Below are 10,221 nucleotides of genomic sequence, written 5' to 3' on the forward strand. Positions count from 1 at the left end.
ATATGCTCTTTTTTATTGTCAGTTAATGTTTAAATGCATCTGTCTTAACACAAATGAAAAATTTATGAATTGTTTGCATTTTCAGCCTCTATTTTATACACACACACAAGCATATACATACGTATGCACATATGTAGTTGTATATATGATAATCTCTTAGCAAAAATGGATGCTGTTGATGATTATGATTAAAAAAGAATGATTTCAACTAGAATAATTGATTATACAAAATTGAAGGATCTTGTAGAATCTTATAATTTTAGTGTCCATTTTAAGTTAAACTTACAAGCTTAATGCCCTGTTCAAATAAAGTGCTTACTAATCTCTCTTTGGAAATACAGGAGGGAGTGGGTGGGAGAAAATTAAAATTATAGTGCCTGCTATACAAATGCTTTCATTTTTCTCAAATTTATTTTCAGGTACTAAAGTAACACATAAATACATTATTCTTTAAAAATTCAAGTATTAGAGGGACCTTCAAGATGGTGGAGGAGTAAGACATGGAGATCACCTTCCTCCCCACAAATACATCAAAAATACATCTACATGTGGAACAACTCCTACAGAACACCTCCTGAACACTGGCAGAAGACCTCAGACCTCCCAAAAGGCAAGAAAATCCCCAAGTACCTGGGTAGGGCAAAAGGAAAAAGAAAAAGCAAGACAAACGAATAGGGACAGGACCTGCACCTCTGGGAGGGAGCTGTGAAGGAGGAAAAGTTCCCACACACCAGGAAGCCCCTTCACTGGTGGAGATGGGGCGTGGGTGGCGGGGGGAAGCTTCGGAGCCACGGAGGAGAGCGCAGCAACAGGGGTGCGGAGGGCAAAGCGGAGAGGTTCCCGCACAGAGGATCGGTGCCGACCAGCATTCACCAGCCCGAGAGGCTTGTCTGCTCACCCGCCGGGGCAGGAGGGGGCTGGGAGCTGAGTCTCAGGCTTTGGAGATCAGATCCCAGGGAGAGGACCGGGGTTGGCTGCATGAACACAGCCTGAAGGGGGCTAGTGCACCACGGCTAGCTGGGAGGGAGTCAGGGAAAATGTCTGGACCTGCCTAAGAGGCAAGAGACCATTGTTTTGGGGTGCACGAGGAGAGGGGATTCCTTCCCTGTCTGCCCACAGAAGGCAGAGCACTGCCTAAACAAGCTCCAGAGACAGGCACGAGCCGCAGCTATCAACTCGGCCTCCAGAGACGGGCATGAAATGCTAACGCCGCTGCTGCAGGCACCAAGAATCCTGTGTGCAAGCACAGGTCACTCTCCACACCCGCCCAGGAGTCTGTGCAGCACACTAGGTATTGTGCATAGATTTACTCATTTAATTATCACAACAACCACACCAGGAGGTATTATTAAGCCCATTTTTTAGATGAGAAAATTGTAGCATAGAGGAAAAACAAGAGAGAAACAAGGAGAAGAAAAAGAGAGCCAGAAAAAAATAATGTGGACTTATATTCAAAGATCCATGAAAACTGAAATAAATTATTTAGGCTATTTCTTCAAGGCTGATACATTCCAAGATGGTTGTCCCACTTCTAAACTGCTCATAAAATACATCACTACATAGAAATTAAATGAATTAGCTCTAGAAAGACTTTCATTTAAAGTCATTTACTGAAAAGTGAGCCAACTATTGATTTCTGGAAAGAACTACTAGAAATTAAATATCCAGATACAAAAGGAGTAACCAATGATTAATACCAATATTTGTCAAACATATTCATGAGGATCATTGTGCTTGGTCAAAATTTTATGTTGCTTTTTCCTGATGAGAACTTAGTGGAGTGTTTCACATTTTTCTGGAAATATATTTATGCTTAATTTAAAGGAAGATGGATCTAAACCAGAGATCTAAGAGTTTCTTAAAATGGTGGCATGTTGCAATCTGATATTTAGGTTATATGTACAACTGGACTTTTGTGAAATTAAGGCTACAAGGTATTGCATTATATTTAGAAGAGGAAAAATCTTTACTTGAAATACTTCCCAAGATTCCTCTCTGACAATCATTTCCCTGGATTTCCTTTTCCTTTTACATTTTTTTGTGAAGAAAAGATATAACTGCACTCTCCCTAAGGAGGTCAAATTAGGCCAATGACATATGCTTCATCTTTTAATTTTCTTCCCTTTTGTGAAAAATGCAAACATTAGTAAAAATCATAAATTCTAAAGAGATGTTTAGTAATATTTTTGTCAGCAAATTGTTCTATAATACATACTAGGTCTGAGACACGTTCCCCTAAGATTCTGTGCAATTTGAAGAAATCTTGAAGTATAGGAACTCTGTAATCATAAGACATTAAAAAAAAAAAAAAAAAAGCAGAACTGGTGATTGGGAAAATGGGCATTTATGATTGAAACATTAGGAGAATTGGTTATTCCACTGTGGTGTAAAAATAACTCTCCTGTTTAGGGTTCACTTTCACAAGACTCTGTTCCTTCCTGTTATATCCCTTACTCTAACTTCAATAGCTTTGTCATGTGCTTTGCTTTTTTTAATTCTTAAAATTCACTGCTAGAGCATTCTTACCGTGGAATTGTCCAATCATCAAGGCACCTACCTATATTATTGTCCAATCATTAAGACACTTAAATTATTTTAATTTCCTGAATATTTTTTCTTTATAACCAAAGTAATTACAAACTAAAAAGAAAATAGCTTAGGAATGCATTATCACACTTGATTGAACAAACATTGCCAAATTATTTTCTACCTGCCCTATACAACTTTCCTTGTTCTTCTTTTTTTTTTCTTTTTCCCTCTAAGCAATATAATAAAAAGTATTTTACGAATCAGATAGAGTCAGGAGCTTTTTTCCTCACTATAGATATCATGTTAATTGAAACTGGGCTCACCCCATTCTGGTACATTGTCTAGTTAGTAATCGTTTATGTATGTACCTCTTTTCTGGTTACATGTGACCCTTGTCATGAGTTACCCTCTAAATATTTATCCTATTCTACAATGTACAGTAAGTTGGGATTCAAGATTTTTCCCCACTCGGTATTTCACTCTTTTGACTTTCATGAGTTCTATTAATCAAAGAAATACTTCTTTTAGCTTAAGCAACAAATCTCAGAGAATAATTCTTTTTTTCTTCTATGATACCTCATAAAGTGTTCTGACAGGCAGTAAATTCTCAAATAGTTACAAAATAACAGAGAGTTTTCCTGTTTCATATTCAGTCACAAGGGTACAATTTCCATTTACTCATTTTGTTATATAGTACACATATTGGAAACTCATTTTTGTTTAATGTGATGTAAACTGGTCTCACTAGGAAGTGAGTATCTTCACTCAGACAACTCAGCAATCTCGTTTGTCTGCCTAGACAAGCTAATCTGATTGTAATTCTGTCACTTATCTTTTAATTTCTTTTGAAGCTGATGTATATCTGAAGTGGTATTCAGCTGGGAATCACATAGGTAAAATTGATTTTTATCACATTTAAATGTTTCAGGGCCTGAGCAAGTGTTTTTAGATATACAGTCTTAAACCATCTTGGGTGAGAGTCCAACAGATAAACTGTGGGCATAAACTCAGTGGTAAAATATAACAAGATTCTAATAATGCAAACAGAGTCATAAGTAGAGTTCTGGGATTCTGATCCCCATTGATATCTTTTTAGAGTGAATTGGCCGTAGATAATTGTCAAAAAACACCAATATTTTATTATAGAACTAGAGAAGCTATTGCTGTTCAAACAATGCCCAGCTGCCTTCTTCCTCTTGATTTGAATCCATCTACAATACCAAAAACAAATATTAGGGAAAACAACAAAAGCATCTTTCATTTCTAAACTAGATTCACGAGAAAAACTGATGAGAGCAGAAATTAATAGCCAAGCCATCTCAAATGAGACACACAAACTGGAATTTTACTTTGATACCCACTGGTTGAGCAGGAAAAACTAGAAACCATAAGAGGTAATAGTGATTTTATTTAATTCATGATCTTGCACAAACTACTTGATCTGAGAAGGAGCCAGGGAGGCTTCAGCTTCAGGATAACAAATTAGATAATCTCCCAAAGTCCCTTCATCAGGAATTGAGTGCTGAAAGCATTTACCATGATGAGGGGGACCCATGAGGAGAGGTCCAGGTAAGGATAATGGGAGAATGGCCAGCCATGCAATTAGAAGGCAAAATTCAGTACCATGATGAAAATCATCTGGTAGTAGAAATCACAACAGATGGCTGAACTTAGAGAGGGTGATCAATCACAGCATTGTTTGTAGTAACTAAAAATTGGAAATAACTAAATGCCCATCATTAGAGAAATAGATGAATAGAATGTGGAATACTAATGGAATAATTAACAATAGTGTATATAGTGAGACATAGAGATGCACACACACGTACACATACACACACACAGAAAAGGAGGGAGAGAGACGTCAAGAACAAAATAAAGTGAAAAATCAAGTCCCATTATCATCCCTATTTTTTAAATCTCACCCTCCAAAGTAAAATTGTTACAAATAAATATACATGTATGTAAAGGGATAAACACAGATTCCAACTGTATACACTAACTTCCTGATGGTATTTGTCTCTGGAAACATAGGCAGAGATTCTTTTGAAGGAAATAGGATTATAAATATTATTCTTTGTGCTTTTCTGTATTTGTGCATTAGTTAGGCAATGAAAAAAAAGGAAAGAAAGAAAACACAGTGAAGTAGATGATATCAGGAGAATCAGATACTTTGTATAAGGACTTTCAGAGCATTACTGTAAAGAGCAAACTGATGCATGTGTGTTACTGGCGAAATCAGTTATGAGAGGAAATGTCGTCAGTCTCACTTGCTGTAGGTGATTGCATTATTCAGGACTCTTGGTTGCAAATAACAGAGACCCATGTTAAAGTAATTAAACAAGGAGGCCATTAGACTGAAGTGGATCCAATGCCTTGGTAGCCTCCATAAACCAAACAAAAACTAAGCCACAGTCCACTTGAATTTGAGAAAGTGAAATTTGAGAACAACCAATCACAGCCAACTAGGTTTTCCCAAACAAGGCAACCACTTAAGCTCTAACCAAGCAATTTTTTTTTTTTTTTTTTTTTTTTTTTGCTTTGCTTTCCTTCTACGTCTTCTCTATATAAACCTTTCCCCCATCTCCTCCTGTCAGTGGAGCCACTCCTAACCACTTTCGGCATGGCACTGCCCCGTTGAAGTTGACGTATACTCAAATAAACTGAAAATTTGAATGGGCCTCAATTTATCTTTAGCACCCATTAATGCTAACTTAAACATGTGGAATGTATCTTAAAAATCCAAGCACATTTTACAGGTAGACTCAGGATAGTGCTGGATCGTCAGAAATAACTAACAGATGTCATCAGAACTCACTCACTTTTGCCCATTCCTTGTATCTCCCTCATTTTTCTCTTTCTCCCTATGCATAAGGTTCCTCCATCTTTCCATGCTAGATATCTCTCACTCCCAGTTCTAGTTTCCTTGTGAACAAAACCTACCCAAATTGGGTCTTTTATTCACCTCTGATTCAGTTAAATTGCATCTCAATGATTGTATACAATACCCATCATTCTTTCAGTTTTAAATAGGCACATAGGTCCTGGACACCTATTCTGTCATTCCCCCTTCAAGGCTGAGTATACAATTTTAAAATAGAATTTATAGTACTGTTGTTAGTATCTAAACTTAATAGTCAATTCTTAATTGACTATTATTTTCATATAATATTCATATAACTATTTTATAAATATGATTGTTGCTAGTCATGAAATTTTAGTTCATTCCAGGATTCTATATCTTAGCCTTATTAAAAAAGAGAGAACTACTTAGTGTAGTGATTTTGAGTATCCCACATGATATATTTGTTTTTATTTAAAATCTGTGTTTGGGTTAATTCAATAATGGAGGATAAGGAACAGCGAATTCAGTCATTTGAGGACTTTTTGTCATTCTATTTAGAGATATTCTTTTATTGACTAACAGAGTATTTTGTGCTTGGCTGAGATGAAGGATCATTTAACCACCCCAGAGAGGCATTTCAAAATTTGTATATTTCATAGAATCATTAAATTCCATGTACATTATCTTTTACTTTGAGGTATTTTGATTAACATAAACTAAGAAGGTTTCAGTGGAAACAACCAAAAAAGGTAATAGTTCGTCAAAAAGGTGAAAGCATAACACACTACAATGAATTTGCAATTGAAGTTTCATTCTTTACATTTTTTGAAGATGCATTTATGTTTAGAAATATACCTACTTCATATCTCTTCTGTTTCTCTGAGCAGTCTCAAGGGTGTCAGACATGAAGATGAGAAATCATCAAACTCACTTAGCCATTCCAATTTATTATTTTTTATTATTTTTGTACTTTTTTTCTTTTGTTGGGTTCACTTTGGGCTATTGAAGTTATGGTTTATCCTATTCTTAGAACTGCTTAACTTCACAAAGCTTTTCCAAGACCTAAAAATTACAAATATAAGTATACATTTTCCTAGTGGGAAGGAAGAATAAATGGAAGAAAGTGTGTTTGCTAGATTATTGTAGACCTGTGCATATATAAAGATATATAGAAAAATATAGGTATAGACAGTGAAATTGAGCTCCCAGAAGGAGATGAGAACAAGAATAGGGTAGAGGGAATATTTGAAAAGATAATGGCTAAGAATTTTCTAAATTTAATGAAAATATTTTAACCTATGCATGTTGTAACCAAGATGGTCAGTGAACCTCACACAGAATACATACAATAAAATCTATACCTAGGCACATCATAGTTAAATGGCTATAAAGTGAAAATGAATAGAAAATTGGGCATCATTGGGCAAAGACAAAAAAGCACATAACATACAGAACAATAATGAGAGTTAGGGCAGACATTTCATTAGAAACAGTTAAGATCAGAGGGCAATGATACAGAGTTATTAAAGGCTTATAGGAAAAAAATGCCAAATAAGAACTCTATATCCAGTGAAAATATGCTTCAAAAATGAAAAGAAAATAAGGACATTTTTCAAACATATAGAAGCTGAATGTATATGCTTCTAAGCAGAACTTTATTGCAAAATATGACAAAATTAGTTCTTCATGCTGAAGGAAAATGACAGAAAACAGAACTCTGGATGTTAAGAAAGAAATAAAAACACCACCAAGGGTATTCATATGCATAAATAAGGCAGATTTTTAAAGCTATACTTATTTTTATAGATATATGTGTATGTATGCATTTATAAACATGTGTGTTTATATACACATGTTTGTGTATGTGGCTATATATATTATGAAAATTATTATAAAATAAAACATATAAATTAAAAAATAACAGAACTGAAGAGAGAAAAAGATAAACCACAATCCTAGCTGGATATATAATGTTCTTCATGGGAACTGATTTTTTTGAAATAGAAAAAAATTAGTATGGCATAGAAGATTTGAGTAGGATTATTAACCAACTTATTTGGTGTGGAAAGATTACTATACCCAACAGAAACAAAGTTCACATTTTTTTCAAGTGCATATTGAACATTCACCAAGATTGATCATATGATGAGGCAAAAAACAAAACTTAGTAAATTTCAAAGGACCAAAATATACAAGGTGTATATAAAGCAATGATGAAATATTATTTCATTTTCATTAGAATAGGTAGAATTTAAAAGTCTAACAATATCAAATACTGGCAAGAATGTAGAAAACCACGAATTTTTATCGTTGCTGGTAGAGGTGTAAAATGGTAGACTTTGGAGTGCTGTTCCAATAACGTTATCAATGTCTGACAAAATTTAATAAATATCTCCCTTAAATCAGCACCAGAGAATAGATAAACAATTTGCATTATAGTCATATCATGAGATACCACTAATAATAAACATTTTTTTGAATGAAAGAAGTCAAAAGTAACTGCTTCTTGGAGAATAGGAATTGACTGTTAGGAAAGGAAGGAAACTTTTTAGGATGATGAAAATGTTTTGTATCTTGTTTTGCATGGTGATTACATTGCTGCATAAATTCAACAAACATTCAAATGTCAAATGAATGTTTAAAACCTGTGCATTTTTTAATGTAAATTACACCTCGATGGACAAATACAACAACAAAGAAAAAGTGAAATTACAACCAGTCCAATCAAGAAGTATTTATTGAATGAAAACCAGCAGGGTCTAATGGTGATGGAGGTGTAGTTAATGCCAGCAGCACAATACTCCTAATCTCCTCTCAAGCAACTGATATTTTAACTACAGTGAAAGAGTACACACACAAGTTAAATAATAATTTTAAATACAAATGTAAGTGATAGTACAAAACAGTCTATGGTTAACTGTAAGTTGAAGTCTTGCCTTCATCTTCAGAGCAGAGGATAAGAACACTTTGAAACTGAGGAATTAAAAAGACTTCTTGGAAGCGATATATTTGAGCCTGGCATTTCAACATTAGTTAAGATTTGGTTGAAGGAGACAAAATAAAATAAGGATGGTATAGTCATTACCTCTTTAATTTTACTACTTTTTTTGAAACATGGGTGAATTAGTTTCCGATCATTACTGCAAAAAATTACCACAGACATAGTGTCTCAAAGCAACACAAATGTAATATAATTATGGAGGTCAGCAGTCCATAAAGGGTTTCACTAGGCTAAAATCAAAATGTTGCAGGTTGACATTCTTTCTGAGGGATCTAGAGGAGAATCCGTTTGCCTTTTCTAGCTTCTAGAGATTGTCTGGCATATGATAAAAGTATAAACATTCCCATTCAAAAAGGGAGAAAATAAGAGGAAAAAAAGGAAGTCACCAGTACCAAACAATTTCAAAGTCCAGCCTGGAAAATCCCATTTTGTTTCAGAGTCCTGGAAATAATCCTCTTGTGATTCTGGGCCCATGGCTCCACCGTTAGCTGAGTGGTATTACTACCTGTTTCCTATCTGTAAAACTGGTGGGGAGAGGGTCTTATATCTGCCAAGTAGGCAATGTTCACACATTTCAAGGATTAGGATGTAGGCATCATTGGGAGACCATTTTTTCTGCCTAATGTGATGGGCTTTAAAAAATTCCTATGATTCTAGTTAGCAGAATTTCCTCACTTGATTAAAGTAGTGTAAACTTATTAACTTGCCAAATTATAAACCTGAGAGGTGCTTTAAAAAAAGAAGAAGAAGACGAGGAAGGATTTTTCTTTCACTATATCAAGGAAAATCATTTTTTCACTCTGGGAGGAATTATCGCATTGACCCCAGCAATGACTATTCGTATACCAAGATTTTCTCAATCCTACAATGTTATTCCACTCCCTACAAAAATCCTTAAAAGATCACTCCTTCAAATCTTTCAGAAAGCAGTTTATTGGGTGGGTGTTTTAGTTACCTATTGCTGTGTAATGATTTACGTCAAAATTTAATTACTTTAAACAAAAATAAACATTTATTATTTCATGGTTTCTGTGGATTAGGAATTTGGGAATAGCTGGCTGGTTCTAGCATGGGGTATCTCATGAAGTTTCAGTCAAGATGTGGGCGCTGCAGTCATCTACAAGCTTGATTATGCCTGGAGGATCCAACTGCATGATGGCTTATTCATGACTGGCAAGTTGGTTCTGCCTCTTAGTAGGGGGTTTTGGTTTCTTGCCACTTGTATATCTCAGTAGTGCTGCTTGACCTGGTGGCTGGCTTCCCCCTAAGTGAGCAATCCAGGAGAATAAAGTAGAAGTAACAATTTATTTAACCACATGCACATTCTACTGGTCACAGAGCGCAATCCTGATACAATTTGTGAGGAGACTACACAAGGGAATTAATATCAGGTAGCAAGTTTCCTTGGGGGGCCATCTTGGAGATGGCTGCCACCATAAGCAATACAGAATTTATAGGGAAATCTGTCAGACAGAAGCTCAGCTGTGAAACAAATCCCCACAGGCAGTGAGGAGAAAATGTCCATGATCTATAAAGGATTTGAAATCAGTATTAAAAAAATATTTTGATTCTGTCTGCTAGAATTAGCCTTACATTTGCCTTTGGGAAAGAAGACTAAGAAGAAGTATTCAGAAGGCTTCTTGAAAAATAGAATACTGTTGATATGTATATCATATAAGTGGAAATTGATCTAAACCACTGAAAATATTTGCTCCATATCTAGTATCTGAAGCCTTGATACAGCAACTATCAACTGGGTGCTTACGGAATTAACCTTGCAAAAGTAGGCACAGCTTCTAAAGACTCATTTCGACACATTTTCCAAAAATGCATTGTTTGAATGGGA

Source organism: Balaenoptera acutorostrata, chromosome 5 (assembly GCF_949987535.1).
Source record: "Balaenoptera acutorostrata chromosome 5, mBalAcu1.1, whole genome shotgun sequence".
In the NCBI taxonomy this organism is placed as follows: Eukaryota; Metazoa; Chordata; class Mammalia; order Artiodactyla; family Balaenopteridae; genus Balaenoptera; species Balaenoptera acutorostrata.